The sequence below is a fragment of the Ornithorhynchus anatinus genome, chromosome 3 (genome assembly GCF_004115215.2).
Source record: "Ornithorhynchus anatinus isolate Pmale09 chromosome 3, mOrnAna1.pri.v4, whole genome shotgun sequence".
In the NCBI taxonomy this organism is placed as follows: domain Eukaryota; kingdom Metazoa; phylum Chordata; class Mammalia; order Monotremata; family Ornithorhynchidae; genus Ornithorhynchus; species Ornithorhynchus anatinus.
Window position 1 is genome coordinate 99,620,057 of NC_041730.1, and position 19,654 is coordinate 99,639,710.

At 42.4% G+C, this 19,654-nt stretch overlaps 1 protein-coding gene and 1 non-coding gene across 2 annotated transcripts in view; one reads left to right on the top strand and one right to left on the bottom strand.

Annotated features, from left to right (window-relative positions):
• JMJD1C (jumonji domain containing 1C) overlaps nucleotides 1–19,654 on the bottom strand; it is a 305,204-nt gene that overhangs the window by 121,369 nt on the left and 164,181 nt on the right. The window lies entirely within an intron of this gene.
• Nucleotides 18,566–18,703, top strand: LOC114810748. The gene has a single exon (XR_003758443.1). It is a non-coding gene; the product is annotated as a small nucleolar RNA SNORA7 (small nucleolar RNA).

Sequence of the window (19,654 nt, forward strand, 5' to 3'; positions counted from 1 at the left end):
CAAGGCTCAGGAGAGAAGTGGATGTAGCTTCAAACTGAAAAGTGGAATGGGACCCCTTCCCCACTCTGAGAGGAAACCTCGGACCTTAGTCCTCTAGACTGTTGTGAGGGAGGGAGCCCCAGTTGGGCGGACTGGTTGCTGGGTTTTTTTTTGGTGGGAGATATACTTAGTAATCCATCATTCCATGTCCCAAGATGGCTGCCTGACAGAGGGAGCCTGGTGTGAGATTCCTGGGGGGGCCCTGGCTGCCCAGCCAGGAATAAGGAACGGCAATGAGATAGTGGGGTGGTGGAGGGAATTTAGAAAACATTGATTCTGCTCTGAATTTTTTTTGATGTTCTCATTTAACAGTCATAAAAATATGAATAGAAATTACTTTTGATCAGTCAAAAAAAAATTCAAAATCCCTAACCAAGTCTACTGAACAGAAAACTCTATTATACATTTCTTTTTAACAACAGCTACAAAAATTAATACATGGACAAATGAATTGCATAAACTCATTCAGGTCCATAGTAATGTCACTGTCATTTAAAATTGTCAATCTCCTTTAAAATATTCACTTTTTCTCCAAATAATCTCAATGAATGTGTGGCCATCCATTTTTTACAGTGTTAAAACATACACATTTGCCCTTTTAAAGATCTTCCATCTTTTAGATCTCTTTTTACCTACCTACCCAGCCACCATAAGACTGTTGGCTATTACTATTTTAAGCATGATTCAAACATTTTTGCTAATAGACATTTCCCCTTCTGCTATATAATTTACATATCAGTCTGTGCTGAGAGCACAATATCTTCTTAATGCTCACAAGAACCTTAATGCCTCTCAGTAAAGAGAATTTTAATAAAGTTTACTTTAATATTCAGACTTCTATATCAAGATATAAAATAATATGCTGTACTGCAAACTCTTACTGGTTCCATTTTTCACGTGACACCAATTACATGTGATAATCCTCCAAATACACACTTTTCCCTACTTTAAATGGCCATATAAATACCCCATTTCAGAATCATAATTTTAACTTTTAAATATAGTAAGCATTTGATATTCACCTTTTTAAATTGAGGGGCACTTTTAATTACTGTCTGAAAATGTGCTTTTCTGCATATATTCTTCTAAAAAAATCCTTAAAAATATGGTTACTTACAAAATTCTATTTTTTCCATGATATTTTGTGCACTAAAGTTGGCATGGTAATTATTATGCATAAGCAATTACCCAGTACAACTGTTTGGATTTCCAATGAAAAACCTAGGTTTGGGAAACTTAGAAGTAGCTCAAGTAGCTACATAAGTAGCTCAAGGGATAAGAATGTATTCTTTGTAGTGGGAATGATGGGCATTTGCCACTAAAAAGCAGCATTACAATGGTATGGGTGGTAGCTCAACTTGCTTTCTGTTACAAACTACTGGGCTGCATGTCTGAAAGTTGTTGATTTTTTTTTCTTGAGGCCCTCTATTAAAGTCAATTAAAAGTAAGCTTGAAAAGCAAGTTTATATGTTTTCATGATTATAGATTTTTCAGGTCCCAAACGAGTGCTGGTCCAGAATGACCCTCTCAACCTAATAACTTCCTCTCACCTCTCCTCAAAACACTGCATTCTATTTACACTTTTGAAGTCTAAATTAAATGAAACAAATACACCCGCCAGCCGCCAAAAGCCAATACCTGCCAAATTTGGTAGGATTTGTCCTTAAAAGGCAGGGGCCAGTGGGAATCTCACCCACAGTTCACTACTGCATGTGTTTATGGAAGTGGACTGCATCTTTGGAAAAGACAAATCTGGATTTTAAAAAACATCCTTGGGCTGACATTTAAGATGAGCTGAATGAGAGGAAACACAAAGGAATGGGATCAGGGAGTAAAAAAGAAAATGGTGTGAATTTTTCTCTATTTTTGCCAGGGAAAAAAAAAAGATCAAACCAACAATGCATCCCATTAGATAAATGAGGGAGATGAACAGGGAATCCAAAACCGCAGTGTCTATGACATTAAATAGCTCTGAGGCACGACTGGAACGTGCTCAGCAAGCAATATATTTTGACAAACATTTTGCTACTAGCTACTTAAATGTCTAAAATTCAGTTTAAAGAGTCTTAGGTAAGTAACGTTAGTATAAAATCAGGTTGACTTCCATTTAACATGGTTGGGGGAAAAGAAATGCGCTTAACGGGCTATGGGGTAGATTAAACCCTAATACTGTCTGTATCTGCAGTAGGAAAGGAGACTGTCCAAGATGGAATAGTCACACTGTGGGTGGGCAAGCAGCTGGCCACCATTTCTACTCTCTCCTCTCAGGGTCTTTACAAATAACTTACTTATAAAACGACTTTAGGGAGAGTCATTCCATTACAACATTAAATAAACAAATTGCTTTAACTTCTCTGAAAACCCACCAAGACCCAAAGTGATGAGTATTCAAACCTTAAAATGGAAAAGTTCAAGTTTCCCATCCCAATTTCATGTAGCTCATTCATTTCAATAAAAGAAAGGCTTAGAGATGAGAGGGAGTGTATGTGATTTTAGAAGTCACTCTTACAACTAAAAGGACGTTGGTTCAACAAATATGATTAGGTCATGTTAAAATAAAACAGTGTAATGGAAAAGTAACAAGACTGAATTACTGGCACTTCTGACCCATAGCAGCTCCTTTTGCAAAGACATTACAAGTCTGTAATGAGAAGCAGAGTTGCCTAGTGGATAGAGGACAGGCCTGGGAGTCAGAAGGACCTGGACTTTAATCTTGGTCCTGCCATTTGTCTGCTGTGAGACCTTGGGCAAATCACAACTTCTGTACCTCAATTACCTAATCTATAAAATGGGGATTAAGACTGTGAGCCCCATGTGGGACATGGACTGTAACTAACCTGATTAGCTTATATCTACTCCAGTACTTAGTACAGTGCCTGGCACATAGTAAGTGCTAATAAAAAAGAATAATGTCTATAAACCCCATGGGAGACATGGACTGTATCCAATCTGATTACCTTGTATCTACTCCAGCATTTAGTATAGTGCCTAGAACATAGTAAATGCTTAACAAATGGAATAAACAAAGTCTTGTTCTATGCAAATAGCTATGGTAGATGCTGCAGTAACTAAATAATAATAACAGTAATGGTATTTGTTAAGCGCTTACTATGTGCCAAACACTCCTCACTCTAGGCTTCAAGGCTCTACATCACCTTGCCCCTTCCTACCTCTCCTCCATTCTCTCTTTCTACCACCCACCCCGCACGCTCCGCTCCTCCGCCGCCCAGCTCCTCACCGTCCCTCAGTCTCGCCTATCCCGCCGTCGACCCCTGGGCCACGTCCTCCCGCGGTCCCGGAACGCCCTCCCTCCTCAGCTCCGCCAAACTGATTTTCTTCCCCTCTTCAAAACCCTACTTAAAACCCACCTCCTCCAAGAGGCCTTCCCAGACTGAGCTCCTCTTCTCCCTCTACTCCCTCTGCCACCCCCCCTTTACCTCTCCACAGCTAAAGCCTCATTTTCCCCTTTTCCCTCTGCTCCTCCACCTCTCCCTTCCCATCCCCACAGCACTGTACTCGTCCGCTCAACTGTATACATTTCCATTGCCCTATTTATTTTGTTAATGAATTGTACATCGCCTTGATTCTATTTAGTTGCCATTGTTTTTACGAGATGTTCTTCCCCTTGACTCTATTTATTGCCATTGTTCTTGTCTGTCCATCTCCCCCGATTAGACTGTAAGCCCGTCAAACGGCAGGGACTGTCTCTATCTGTTGCCAACTTGTTCATCCCAAGCGCTTAGTACAGTGCTCTGCACATAGTAAGCGCTCAATAAATACTATTGAATGAATGAAAGTATTCTAAGCGCTGGGGTAGATACAAGGTAATCAAGTTGTCCCACGTAGGGCTCACAGTCTTAATCCCCATTTGACAGATGAGGTAACTAAGGCACAGAGAAGTTAAGTGATTTGCCCAAAGTCACACAGCTGACAAGTGGGTGGGCCGGGATTAGAACCCATGAGCTCTTTCCACTAAGCCATGCTGCTTCTCAGATCAATTAGAAATATCTGAAAATTGCATTTCTTTGATAATATAAAGGCTCTACTTTGCAGGAATTCTATAATCACTGGTAGAAGCAAAGTACAGTACAAGGACTTTATTATTCATTATTCACTATTATTATTATTATTATGTTTGCTAAGCCTTTACTATTTTTTTCAAGCATTCTTCCAAGGGGCGGGGGTAGATACAACTTAATCAGGTCAGCTACAATCTCACATGGGGGTCATAGTTTAAGTAGGAAAGCAAACAGGTATTGAATCTCTAAAACTGTTATTAGGGTTAATTTGGTTTTTTTAATGGTATTTATTATGCACTTTCTATGTGCCAGGCACTGTACCAAGCACTGGGGTAGATACAAGATCATCAGGTTGGTGATGCATGGTGGTGGGACATCATCCATGTCCCACATTTCACAGTCTTAATCCCTACTGGCATAGTGGATAGAGCACAGGCCTGGGAGTCAGAAAGTCATGGGTTCTTATCCCACCTCTACCACTTGTCTGCTGTGTGGCCATGGGAAAGTCACTTTACTTCTCTGTGCCTCAGTTCCCTCATCTGTAAAATGGGGATTGAGACTGTGAGCTCCATGTGGGACAGGGGCTGCAACAAATCTGATTTTTTTGTTCCCCAATGTTTAGCACAATGCCTGGTGCACAGTAAGCACTTAACAAATACCATAATTATTATTATTACAGGTGAGGTACTAAGGCACAGAAAAGTGAATTGACTTGCCCAAAGTCACCCAGCAGGCAAGTGGCAAAGTTAGGATTAGAACTCAAGTCCTCTGACTCCCAAGCATGTGCTCTTTTCACCAGGCCATACTGCTCCTATTATATGAACTTCACTCCCTTTCTCCCCACACATAGACTTCATTCAACTTGAACTTTAGCTACCTACACAAATATTTCAGCAAAAATGCTGAACAAACACACAACTAACACTAAACATTGAAAACTACTGCTTGCATTGGCACAGAAGAGTATATAACTTGTAATAACAAATGAGAACATTTTAAACGGAAAGAAAAAATAAAAAGGAGTTATATTGGAAATGGCATAAGTAGTAAAATATTAACTGTATATTCAAATATTGAAGTCAAAACAAATATTGAAATGGACCTAAAATTATTTTTTTGGCTTCCTGTTTGCAGCTGTCACCCCCATCAGGGTTGAAGCTCATGGTCGGCGGGGTAAATGTCACATCTTTTGTGTCGTACTTTTACAAACACTTAGTAAGGAGGCAGCATGGTCTGGTGGAAAGAAAAAGGGACAAAGAGTCAGTAGACTTGGGTTTTATTCCCACTATCACTGGCCTGCTTTGTGAACTGAGGCAAGCCGCTTGACCTCCCTGGGTCTCTGTTTCCTGATCTGTAAAGTGTGGCAACATTACATGTCTTCCCCTAGCTCACAGGGATGCTGAGGATAAAATACGAAAATGTGGCTTGTTAGGCAGAACTGCATCGAATACAGGTCCCAGGCAAAACCAAACCAATCAATAGTATTAACTGAGCACCTACTGCCCGAAAGCCTTTCAGGAGAGTAGAAGACACTATCCCAGATGATCAAAACTGTAGAACAAAGACCCATGAAAATCTCACTTGCTGAGTTTCTCTAATTTGTCTGTAATGCTATCTCTGAACCAGACAAGGTGACCTAGGAGAGTCCCTATATTCAAAATCACCTGTCAAAAACATAGGTATCGTTCTCCAGAAATGCGTGGAGGTAAATTTAAGTTGCATTTTTATCTCATGGGTCAGGAAGCAACATGCCACCAAAAAATAAGTGAGTTTTAAAAGGATCAAGATGAATTAATGAAAGACAAATCAATGATTCTCAGGGAAATTTGTTGTGTGGCTGCAGAATACAGGTTCAACATTTTTAGTAGTATCATTTCAAAAAATAGACTATTACTTGGCAGAAACCTGGGAAATATTCTGTGCTTACTGAATTGCACTGCATTGCATTCAGAGATAACTCTGCCTAGCCCTCTCAGTGCCTTTAGCTCAGAAAGGTCACTCAAAAATCTTCCGGGGGCCAATCAGTGGTATTCATTGGCCACCTACTGTATGCAGGGTGCTGGTCGCTTGTGAGCATGATAAATGAGGCACTTTTGAGGTAACATAGCAAAAATAAATTATTAGAGGAAAAGGGATGTTACAGGGCACATCCCTAACCACGTATAAGGATTTTACAAAGGGTAAGTTCCATAGTCTTCCTCAAAACATTCTTTGGGCCAGTGTCACTACACTGTATTGATCTGATCCAGTAAGATTTATTCTGTCTTATGCTATTTAGAGTAACTTCACATCGAGGCTTACAAGACAGAAGGTGCAGATGGGAGCCAGGAATGGAGATTGGAGAGAAGAATCAAATGTTCACAATAAATCGTTTTTCTCCTTTTAATCTCTTCTATTTGACAGTGCCTCCCACAAGTGACTCTGAGCAGCTAGAAAAGTCTTAAATTACACTCTTTCCCTTATGAATGAAACCCTTCACTTTCAACTTCCACAATTCTTTAGCTGAATAACATTATGATAGTTTGGTTACCCCCACAAGTCAGAAAATGTAACATAAACATGGATATCTGTATCAGAATGGATCATCTGCAAAAGAAAAAGCCAAATAGTTGAGATATCTAGGGTTAAATAGCCTCTTCATAGCAGCCAACAAGAGTACAAATTACCCCCTACTGAATTAAAACTCTGCCTTACCAGAAATCAATCAATCATACTTACTGAGCAGTTCCTGAATGCAGAGTACTGTACTAAGTGCTTGGGAGGGTACCATATAACAATACAATGGACACATTCCCTGCCCACAATGAGCTTTCAGGGTAGAGGGGGAGACAGACATTAATATAAATGAATAAATTACTGATAAGTACATAAGTGCTGTGAGGCTGGGAGGGGGGATGAACAAAGGGAACAAGTCAGGGCAAAGAAAAAGGGAGTGGAAGAAAGAGAAAAGAGGGCTTAGTCAGGGAAAGCCTCTTGGAGGAGATGTGCCTTCAATAAGGCTTTGAAGGGGGAGAGTAATTGCCTATCGGATATGAAGAGGGAGGGTGTTCCAGGCCAGAGGCAGGATGTGGGAGAGAGGCCGGCACAAAATAGAAAAGATCGTGGTAGTGAGTAGGTTGGCAATAGAAGAGTGAAATGTGAGGGCTGGGGTGTAGAAGGAAAGCAGCAAGGTGAAGTAGAGGGGGCAAGGTGATTGAGTGCTTTAAAGCTGATGGTAAGAATTAGTGCATAAAAAAATTTCTAGAGTTACTAGAAATAGCCATCACAAATTCCTACCATTTCTTGAAATTTTAAGTGTAATTTACTTTTACAGAAGGAAGAACAACAAAGCACATTAAAGAACAACAAAAGTATCCTTTGACTTTTTGTCCTTTGCTTCGTTAAAAGCTCCTCTTTCACTGAGAATCACATATTATGGAAAACTTGATCGGGAGCCCAGCACATGCATAAACCAAAACAGCATGCAACAAAGTGCAAAAATTCCACTTGGTCTACCAAGAGCAGTTTTCATTTCATAGTAGAACAAAAGTTTTCCCCAACCTGATTTGGATTATTTCTTGCAGACAGTTCTACCAATTTTTTGAATGTGCTCTGTGCTGCTCAGTTTACAGGCCCGCATGCCACGAAAGGTAGGTAACTTCAGTTGCCACTCTTCAGAGCAAGGACATTTAGAGCCTTCTCCATTCCTTTGATGAGTTGAAGAAAAAGAGAATATGTGCATGAATGTTTACAAGGCTAAATAGGGACTAGGATTTACTTCCTCCAAGCTGAGAAGCAGAAAGGACTGTAGTGATTCTTGTAAATTTCTTAAACTGCTACTTCAGGAGATTAATTGCTGTTCTCCATCCCATTTCAGTGTTGAATGAAGGCAAACTGCAGTGGCCCTTTTTCTTGCATAGGAAAACATCCTTTTCCCCTGCCAATTCTGGGAATATTAAAGATCTAGCCCAAAATTGATCTGGAGATACTGCCCTTACTAGATGAATTGTTTTTACAACCAATTCTTAGGGAATTAATGTTCCAGGTGAAGAAAGAGCCTTCAGCCTAAGGGAGAGACACATATTAAGATGGGGAGACAGTATAGTATAAGGATACTTACATGAGGGCTGGGGTAAGTACCAAAGTACTTCAGGGGTACAAAACGCAGTCTTGTGTATAGTTCACACAGAGGGGAGTATGGATAGAGGTCTTAGTTACAGAAGGCCTTTTGGAGAAGATGTGATTTTAGGAGGGTTTTGAAGGTGGGGAGAATGGTGGACTGCTAGATATGAAGGAGGAGGAAATTACAGGTCCAAGGGAGTATGTTGGCAAGGGGTCGGTGGCGGAACAAGCAAGAGTGAAGTATAGAGACTAGGTTGGTGTTAGAGGAGAGGAGTGTGGGGACTGGGTTGCAGGAGATAGTGAGGTAAGGTAGGAGGGAAAGTTCTAAGTGCCTTAAAGCCAATGGCAATAGGTTTCTGTTTGATGCAGAGAAAAATGATCCAAGCAGTAGAGTGAAGTATGGATTAGAGAGGGGAGAGGTATGAGGCAGGGAGGTCAGTGAAGAGGCTAATGCAATACTTAAGGAGGGATGTTAAGTGTTGGATCAGTGGTGTAGCAGTTTGGATGGAAAGGAGAGGGCAGACTCTAGGGATATTGTGAAGGTAGAACTGACGGGATTTGCGGGCTGAACAGAGAGATGAGTTGAGAATAACGTCCAGGTGTTTGGGAGTCAGGGAGGGAGGATGGTAATACTGCCTAGGGTGATAGGAATATTAAGCGGAGGACAGCGTGGCTCAGTGGAAAGAGCCTGGGCTTCGGAGTCAGAGGTCATGGGTTCGACTCCCAGCTCTGCCACTTATCAGCTGTGTGACTGTGGGCAAGTCACTTCACTTCCTCTGTGCCTCAGTTACCTCATCTGTAAAATGGGGATTAACTGTGAGCCTCACGTGGGACAACCTGATTACCCTGTATCTCCCCCAGCAGCTTAGAACAGTGCTCTGCACATAGTAAGCGCTTAACAAATACCAACATTATTATTAAAAATGAGAAGTTCTGCTTTGCACATTGAATTATTTAGTCAACTATGTCATATTAATAATACTGCCTGTTATTTCCTTGTTCTTCCTGCTATTCCCACTATTTGCCAATGACTTATGTCTGCCTGTCTCTCCCATTAGATTGCAAGCCCCTTGAAGGTAGGATTTGTGTCTTTTGCTTCTGGTGTACGCTCCCAGAGAACTCAGTAGTAGGTGATCGATGAGTAAAGGCAGTAAACGGATATGGCAAGTTCATGGAAAAGAAAGGTAGTCAGAATAGGGTGCCTGATTAAAGTTTTCTAAATTCAGTCAGTTCTGAGCATTCCTCAACCTCTACTGCTTTGGAAATAGGCTGAGAAGAGAATGAGAATCAGATCCTTTTTGGTGTTTTCATGCTTCAGTTAATGAAGCAAGAAGGGATGATTCCATCATTTCCATTTATTGAGTGCAAAGCTCTGTTCTAAGGCCTTGGGAGAGTACAATATAACGGAGTTGGTAGACATGTTTCCCATTCACAAGGAGCTTACAGTTTGGAAGGGGGCTGGGGTGGGGGTATCAGAAAAAGAAGCACTGTTACTCAGTACTGAGGTGCCTTCTGAGGTACAAGGATGAGGAGGAAAACTCCAAGCATCTGCTGGCCTTCACTTACAAGTTATTGCTTCCTGAATCCCAACTATTGCTAGTTTGGTGTTTGGATTTCGGGGCTCTGTTGAAGTGGATGGCTTATTATGGTTATATTATGGCTAATGTTTACAGCACTTGGGAGTGTTTCAAATAAGGAGTATTTGCTAAGTGCTTATTATGGGACAAGCACTGTACTAAGCGCTGGGGTAGATACAAGATAATCGGGTCAGAGGGATAGATTAGATTCCTACACCCAATAAGTCTATCAATCAATCGTTTTTATTGACCAATTACTATGTGCAGAGCACTGAACTAAGCACTTGGGAGAGTACACTGCAACACAGTCAGCAGACATGTTCTCTTGCCCACAAGCCCAGTTCTTTCTCTCTCCTTATCTCTAAACAAGTAATTTGAGGGAAGCTTCTAACAGCCCATACTTTCACCACGAGTAAGAGAGAGAGAACAGGCTGGAGGAAGAGGAAGGCTCAGGGGCGGGGGAAAAACAAGGAGGCTGCTGTAGCAGTGAGGGTTTGCAGTAGAAAAGAAGAGAGAAATAGAAAGAAAAAATGGAAAGACACAAAGAATGCATACTAATGTCTGCTTCTCTAGACTATGAGCTCACTGTGGGCAGGGAATCTGTCTATTGTTATAATGTACTCTCCCAAGTGCTTAGAATGGCATGGCATTATCCTTAACTCCTCTCTCACTCAACCCTCATATTCAATCCATCACCATCGCTAAAATCCATTTTTTCCTCTCCATCCAAACTACTACGATGTTAATCATTCATCCTATCCCACCTAGATTACTGCATAAGCCTCCCTCTGACCTCCCAACCTTCTGCCTCTCCCCACTCCAGTTCATACTTCACTCCACTGCCCAGATCATCTTTCTACACAAGCTTTCAGGACATGTCATCCCCTTCCTCAAAAATCTCCAGCAGTTGCCTATTTCACCTCCATATCAAACAAAAACTCCTCACCGCTGGCTTTAAAGCACTCCATCACCTTGCCCCCTCCTACCTCATCTCTCTTCTCTCCTCCTACAACCCTACTTAAACACTTTGCTCCTTTGGTGCTAACCTTCTCACTATGCCTTCATCTTGCTTGTCTTGCCATCGACCCCTGGCCCACATCCAGCCTTTGGTCTAAATCGCCCTCCCTCTTCAAAGCCCTATTGAGGGCACATCTCCTCCCAGAGGCCTTCCCAGACTAAGGTCCACTTTTCCTCATTTCCCACTCCCTCTGCAACCCCCGACTTGCTCCATTTGCTCTCCCCCCACCCCAAGTCCGACAGCACTTATGTATATGTCTGTAATTTTATTTATTTGTATTGTCCTTTTTGTAATTGTATTTGTAATGTCTTTTTATTTGTATTGATATCTGTCTCCCCTCTCTAGACTGTGAGCTCATTATGGGCTGGGACTGTCACTGCTTATTGCTCAATAAACAAAAAATACTTCCCCAGTGCATCCCAAGTATTTCCCAAGTGCTTAGAACAGTGCGCTGCACACAGCAGCCGCTTAATACAATTGAATGAACGTAGTGTTTGGCACACAGTAAGCCTCAATAAATACTATCTGTTGTCTTGTGTTCTCCGAAGTGCTTAGTAGTGCTCTGCACATAGTAAGCACTCAATAAATACAACTGACTGAAAGATGAGGGATGCAGAAGATGGTAATAGTAAATTTAGGAAGAAGTTTGGGTTTAAGAAAAAAGTTGAACTTTACAAACTGGTTATCTCATGCTTTACCTTTCCAGTAACTAGCATTTCTTAACTCCCCTACAGGAGACCCTTTTTCCCTTACTGTGGGAAATGTTTCTTCCACTGGACAGAAGGAGCTTTGATCCACTGGACTATGTTATCAATGGCACACAGGTAAAGCGGAGGGGCTGAGTTCTCTTGGGTATTGCTCACCAGATTTCCTTCAAAATTCTAGCAGAGCTGTCTTGCGCAGCACAGCATAGGCCAGCAGCAGGTGTTCTGTTAACCGATTAAACAATCAATCAATCCTTCCTCTAACTGCTTCAGCAGCTGGTGGGGGAAACTGGGCTTCCAGAGGCTGCCTCCTTACCAAAAACACAACTAATCAGGGGGCTCCCTTTTCTCACTGCTGTTCTTCACTGCAGGGAGCTCATAAAATTCTCTAGGTACTTGACTCCTATTTACCCAACTCTCACCAGCCCTCCATATTGTTATGTAAAATCTGCCACCCCCACGCAGGCCCCACTCTAATTTTTGACTAACTTGCACCTCCTATTCTAACAATACCCCAGTTAACAATGCTTTTACTATTCTAAGTATGAAGCCACAGTTGGACATTCATATGGAAATGAACCAAAGAGAGGAGGAGATATGAGAGCTAAGGGCAGGTGAGAGGTCAGGGCTCCAGGTTCAGATGGGGAAGTCTTCAGCCTGGGTTGCAGTTGAAGTCACATAAGTGACCTCCCCGAAAGAATTGGAGGAGGACTGAATTTAGAACTGATTCTTGGGTTTAAATGAAGAGAAGACAACACAATATCCATATCAACTTCCTCAAAGCAGCATGGCTTAGTGGAAAGAGCACGGGCTTGGGAGTCAGAGGTCGTGGGTTCTCATCCCGGCTCTGCCACTTGTCTGCTGTGTGACCTTGGGCAAGTCACTTAATAATAATGTTGGTATTTGTTAAGTGCTTACTATGTGCAAAGCACTGTTCTAAGCGCTGGGGTAGATACAGGGTAATCAGGTTGTCCCACGTGAGGCTCACGGTTAATCCCCATTTTACAGATGAGGTAACTGAGGCACAGAGAAGTTAAGTGACTTGCCCACAGACACACAGCTGACTTAACTTCTCTGTGACTCAGTTACCTCATCTGTAAAAATGGGGATTAAAAAATGCAAGCCCCATGTGGGACAATTTGATTACCCTGTATCTATCCCAGCACTTAGAACAGTGCTCAGCACATAGTAAGTGCTTAACAAATACTCTTATTATTATTATTATTAAACACCTCAGGACATTATATATAGATGAAACATGAAAAAGATCGAATACAACGAAAAAAAACCCCAATCTTTTCTTTGGCCCTGACATAGATTCAGGTACTTCTGTTATGAAATAACACAGAGAATCATTTTCCTTGACATTTACACACTCTCCTTGAAGGCAGAGCACACTTATCAAGCTCCCAGTATGACTGACTTATTTTCTTCCAAACCTCTCACTGAGGTTCAATTTTGAGTCCCCTTCTATTTTCCATCTATACCTACTCCCTTGCAGAACTCCTTCACTCAAATACCACCTCTATGTGGATGATTCCCAAATCTACACCTCCAGCCCTGATCTCACCCTCTCTGCAGTCTAGCATTTCCTCCTGCCTTCAAGATATCTCTACTTGATGTCCTGCCATCTCCTCAAACTTAACAGTCCTCCCCATGACTTTCCCATTATTGTGGGCAACACCACCATCCTTTCTGTCTCAAGTCCATGACCTTGGCGTTACCCTTGATTCCTCTTGTATTCAACCCATATATTCAATCCATCATTAAATCCTGTCAATTCAAACTTCACAATATCACTAAAATCTGCCCTTTCCATCCAAACCACTACCGTGTAAATCCAATTCATTCATTCAATTGTATTTATTGAGCACTTACTGAGTGCAGAGCACTGTACTAAGTGCTTGGAAAGCACAACTCGGCAACAGATAGAGACAATCAATCATTCATTCATTCAATAGTATTTATTGAGTGCTTACTATGTGCAGAGCACTGTACTAAGCGCTTGGAATGTACAAGTCGGCAACAGATACAGTCCCTGCCCTTTGACGGGCTTACAGTCTAATCTGGGGAGACAGACAGACAAGAACAATGGCAATAGAGTCAAGGGGAAGAACAGCTCATAAAAACTGTGGCAAATAAACAGAATCAGGGTGATGTACATCTCTTTAAACAAAATAAACAAAATAAATAGGGTGATGAAGATATATACAGTTGAGCAGACGAGTACAGTGCTGAAGGGGTGGGACAGGAGGGGGGAGGAGGCAACGGGCTCACAGTCTAGAAGGGGGAGACAGACAACAAAACAAGTACCATCAAAATAAACAGAACCATAGATAAATGCATATCATTAACAAAATAGAGCAATAAATTTGTACAAATATATACAAGTGCTGTGGGTAGGGGAAGGGGGTAGAGCAAGGGGGGGAGTAGGGGCAGTGGGGAGGGGAGGGGAGGAGGAGCAGAGAGAAAGGGAGGGCTCAGTCTGGAAAGGCCTCCTGGAGGAGGCCTCCAAGCTCTTATCCTATCCCTCCTTAATTAGTTTATCAGCCTCCTTGCTGTCCACCCTGCCTCCTATCTCTCCCCAGTCCAGTCCATACTTCACTCTTCTGCTGCCTGGATCATTTTTCCACAATATTTCTCCACTCCCCAAGAACCTCCAGGGGTTGCCTATCCACCTCCGCATCACACAGAAACTCCTTGGCTTTAAAGCACTCAATCACCTTGCCCCCTTTCTCACCTCACTACTCTCCCACTACACTATTTGTTAAGCATTTACTATGTGCTAAGCACTGTTCTAAGCACTGGGGTAGATACAAGTTAATCAGGGTGTCCCAGGTGGGGTTCACAGTCATAATCCCCATTTTACAGATGAGGTAACTGAGGCACAGAGAAGTTAAGTGACTTGTCCAAAGACACACAGCTGATAAGTGGTGGAGTCGGGATTAGAACCCATGACCTCTGACTCCCAAGCTAGAGCTCTTTCCACTAAGCCATGCTGCTTCTCTATTAACCTTGTTCCTCTAATTCCAACCTACTCACTGAGCCTTGTCTTGTCTACCTCACCATCGACCCCTCACCCACCTCCTGACTCCGGCCTGGAGTGGCCTCCCTCTTCTAATCCGACAATTACTCTCTCTCCCTTCAGACCCTTACTGAAGGCACATCTCCTCCAATAGGCCTTCCCTGTCTAAGCCCTCTTCTCCTTTTCTTCCACCCCTTTCTGACTCACCCTAACTTGTTCCCTTTATTCATCTCCCTCACCCCCAAAGCACTTCTGTATTTTTTTGTAGTTTATTCATTTATATTAATGCCTGTCTTCCTCTCTAGAATGTAAGATCACGGGGGGCTGGGAATGTGTCTGCTATACTGTTATACTGTACTCTCCCAAGTGCCTAGAACAGTGGTCTATACACAGTAAATACTTAATAAATAAGACTAAAAACATTCTCCCTCCGGAGGAGGTAAGCTTCCTGACTGGCCTAGGGAACATCCCATTTAATCTTGTACCTATCCATCTACTATGGAGTTAAAATCCCCTTGGAGAATTAGGAGGCAGCAGTAACACAAGAGCTCTTATTACATAACCATTTCTCTATAACAGTGAGGAAACATCTTTTTACACAAGCTCATCTATTCTGGCACTTTCCAGGCTGTCTGTTAAAAGATTTTTCCCATCCTCTCAAAATGGAATGAGGGTCATAGCTCATGTTTTTAATTTACCCAGTGATACATGGATATGTAAAGATTTGGAAATTCTGGGTTTTCAATTCTCTCAAATTAAACAGTCACCCTGCAATAAATATTCTTTATATTTCTTCCCTTTTAATCACAAGGCAATTTCTCAAGGGCAATAAAGAACCATAATGCGTTGGAACTACAGGCTACCCTGCATACTGATAACCAGGAAGAAGTCATTGAAGTGACTCACAGCACCCTACCCTCAAATAACCTTCACAGACTGTTCCTACACAGAGTGCTGCAGGAGAAAGCACTAGCTGCTGACTCAAGAAGATGCAATGGACACGAATTCCATTTCCCTCGGCCTGAAATATTCTTTCTATTCCATTCAATCTAATTCATCTGCATCAAAAACATAGATCGACAGAAAAGGCATAAGAAATGCTTCTTGACAGACTCCTGAATGTAAGACTAAAAAAAACAGGTTTAAGAGCAACTTTGACACTTCCCTTTTATCAGCTCTAGGAATACAGACATTCCTTTGCTCTTCATTTTTGAATTTTAATGTAGTTAAGATTTTCCGATAGCACCCGAGCACTGATTAACACTGTGCATAATTACTGTTTCTTCAGCAGGAAATTCCAGAAGGGAGTTTTAAAATGCTAGCTAGCACCAAGGCTTTCAAGTCCTTCACAAAACTTTCTGTGGCTATTTATTCCAACCCAGAAAAGGGAGACACTACCTCATAGGAGGTAGGGTCAGACAGAGCAGTCTGACAAAGAGCCTCTGAATGACACCTTCAGCTACTACGGCATTAGGCAGTTTCAACCTTGACAGTAAAGTCAGTGAGATGGCAGACTTGGCTGACACAGTCAAATCATTGCCAACCCACATTAGCCAAACCCACTGAGGAGATCCACAGCAGCAATGCGGTAAAGATCTATCTCCGTTATGTTAAATCTATCTGGGAAGAGCTAAGATTAAATTGATTAATTTCTCCTTTGAAAAGGACAAATCCGAAGCCTGTGCATACTCCCTAAGTATATAATTGGTTCAACACGTGCTTCGCTTAAAACAGAGAGTCTCCTATCCAGTCCATGGCTCAATAAACCAAAACAAATTCCCAGAAGCACAGTGTAGCTCTCCCAAGCCCCTCCTCCCCAAATCCCACTCCACTAATAGAACCAAACCAATTCTAGGATTGTGCTTAGAAGTGCTTGGTCATCCCTCTGCCAATGCCATTTTTGGAGAGCTGCAAGGAAATATGGGAATTCATGTGTACTTCTGCAGGTTTGAGAAACTCAGCAGTGTTTGCTTTGGTTGGAGCTTGGGCTTCAGCTAGGAATTTGAAAGACTATTGAGTCTTTGTTTTTCAAGGAATGGGGGAAAAAAGGCAAGGTTTAAGGGGAGGAATCAAATCCTAGTCTTTAACATCTTAACAATGCCTCTTTATCTCAGGTGAGACATATGGATATGCAAAAACTGATTTTGTTTTACATGTGAGAAATTTCTTTTCACCACTTTACCACAGGCAACTCTCTGAGTATAATTTATGGAAGCAAGACAGTCCCTTGACTACCTCATGGTGAGGAAGAGGAAGTGGTGTGCCGCCAACCTTGGCAAATGGAGGAGCTGGGAAATAGTACAATTGTTTCATTTTCCAATCCTTTTTACACCATCTACTCTGTGCCCTGTGGAGTGAAAAGATTGGAAGGTACTGGAGGATAGGGAACATGGAGTTTCAAGGAGGAAGGTGCTATAAAATAAGCCAGGCAACTGGTGCTAAATAATAGAGCTTTATTTAGGAGGATGTGAATCCAACACTACCTGGCTGATAATAATAATATTTGTTGAGCACTTATGATGTGCTAAGCACTATTCTAAGCAATGGAGTAGTTACAAGCTATTCTGGTTGGACACAGTCCCTGTCCCACATGAGGCTCACAGTCTTAACCCCAATTTTATTGACAGGGTAACTGAGATAAAGAGAGTTTAACTGACTTGCCCAAGGTCACACAGGCAGAGCCGGGATTCAAACCCAGGTCCTTCTGACTCCCAGGTCTGTGCTCTATCTACTACTACTAATAATAATCCTTGTGGTATTTATTTACTATGTGCCAGGCACTATTCTAAGCGCTGGGGTGGATACAAGCAATTCGGGTTGGACATAGTCCCTGTCCCATGCGGGGCTCACAGTCTCAGTTCCCGTTTTACAGATGAGGTAACTGAGACACAGAGAAGTGAAGTGACTTGCTCAAGGTCACAGAAAATAAGTGGCAGTACTGGGATTAAAATCCATGATTTTCTGACTTCCAGGCCCGTGCTCTATCCATTACACCACGCTGTGTGGCGCAGTGGAAAGAGCCCAGGCTTGGGAGTCAGAAGTAATGGGTTCTAATCCCGGCTCTGCCACTTGTCAGCTGTGACTTGGGCAAGTTACTTCACTTCTCTGTGCCTCAGTTCTCTCATCTGTAAAATGGGGATTAAGGCTGTGAGCCCCATGCGGGACAACCTGATTACCTTGTTACCCCCCCAGGGCTTAGAACTGTGCTTGGCACATAGTAAGCGTTTAACAAATGCCATCATCATCACTAGGCCATGCTTACTTTCTAATAAACATATTTTAGAATAACCAGACTGGCATCCCCCACCTCTGCCAGACCCTGCAGATCACTGCAGTGGATGGGGGAGAAACACTTAAGACCAGGTCTACCACTACCATATGTCCTAGAAGCCAATCAATTGTCTTTACTGAGTGATTGGAGAGTACTGTACTAAGCGCCTGGAAAAGCACCATACAAGAGAGTTTGTAGATAGGTTCCCTGGTTCCCTGCCCACAAGCCAACCTTTAGAAGTCTGGGAAGACTATGGTGGTGTGGAATTTACTGATTATTTGCCTGGAGCCAATTAGATGGTCAATTCCTTGAGGACAAGGATCACCTCTTAACCCACTAAGCACTCAATAAGCATGATGATTGATGTGACAAAATCCTGTATTCTCCCTGACATTTTATAGATGTTTGATAAATCCTATGAATTGAATGAGGCAGTGGGAATTCTCTCCCCACCCTTCAAGAACAGTTCATTTAATCCTCTTGACACTGTTGTCTTGGTTTGAGGACTGTTTTTTGTTGTTTGTAACCCATTGTTAGGACAATTTCTGTGGGTCTACTCCCACCTAGAGTTTGAGCCCTAGAGGTACTCTGGTCTATTTACCTTGTATTTACCCCATTATTCATTCAATCATATTTATTGAGCACTTACTATGTGCAGAGCACTGTACTAAGCACTTGGAATGTACAATTCGGCAACAGATAGAGACAATCTCTGCCAACAAAAGGCTCCACAGTGTTTGACACATAGCTTTCAAATAGCAAAACTAACTAGGCTACAGGCTAAGGGTTAAGCCAACAGTGATGGGCCCTGCCCCTCTCAGAGTAGCACCTAGAGAGTTTCCAGGACTCTACCAGTCTCGAAGATGGGAAGGAGAGTCAAGCAGATGCCTACCCATTCCATTCCTTGCTTGGGCAGTAGCTAGCGAGTGGAAGGCAATCTGCTACAAGTCAAAACCCACCTGTGCTGGGCAGCAGCAGCATAGGAGAGAATGGAGGGCGGAGAATCAAGGTGACTGTGTGGAAGGAGGCAATAATAAACCACTTCTCTATTTTTATCAAGAACTCTATGGATCCACTACTATGATTGCGGATGGAGTGGGGCGTTCTGGGAGAGATGTGTCCATGGCATCGCTATGGGTCGGAGACGACTTGACGGTGTAAGACAAGATGGGCCCTGTAGGAAGGATCAGTAGCCAGTTTCCAAGGGGCTAAAAAATATTCATGCAATCAGCAATAGTATTTCATCATTTTCTGAGGTTGGAGCTTGTTGTGGGCAGAGAATGTCACTGTTTATTGTTGTACTGTACTTTTCCAAGCACTTAGTGTAGTGCTCTGCACATAGTACACGCTCAATAAATGCGACTGAATGAATGAATGACTGTAACCAGAAGACCCAGGTTCTTATTTCCAGCTCTGCCATTAACTGGCTGTGTGATCTTAGAAAAATCACTGAATCTCTCTGGGCCCCCATTTCCTCACTGAAAAATGGGGATATCTACCCTCCTTTTGTACTGTGAGCCAGCTAAGAGACAGGGACTGTGTCTGATCTGATTATTCTTTATCAAGAAGTCATTCATATTTATTTGTGGTGGCATTCTTTAAGTGCTAATTATTCATTCATTTATTCATTCAATCATCAACATGGAGTAGTGGATAGGCCACAGGCTTGGGAGTCAGAAGGTCATGGGTTCCAATCCCAACGTCACCATTTGTCTGCTGTGTGACCTTGGGCAGGTCACTTCACTTCTCTGTGCCTCAGTTACCTCATCTGCAATATGGGGATTGAGAATGTGAGCCCCATGTGAAACTGGGACTGTGTCCAACCTAATATGCTTGTATCCACCCCAATGCTTAGTAGAGTGCCTGGCACATAGTAAGTGTTTAACAAATACCATAATTA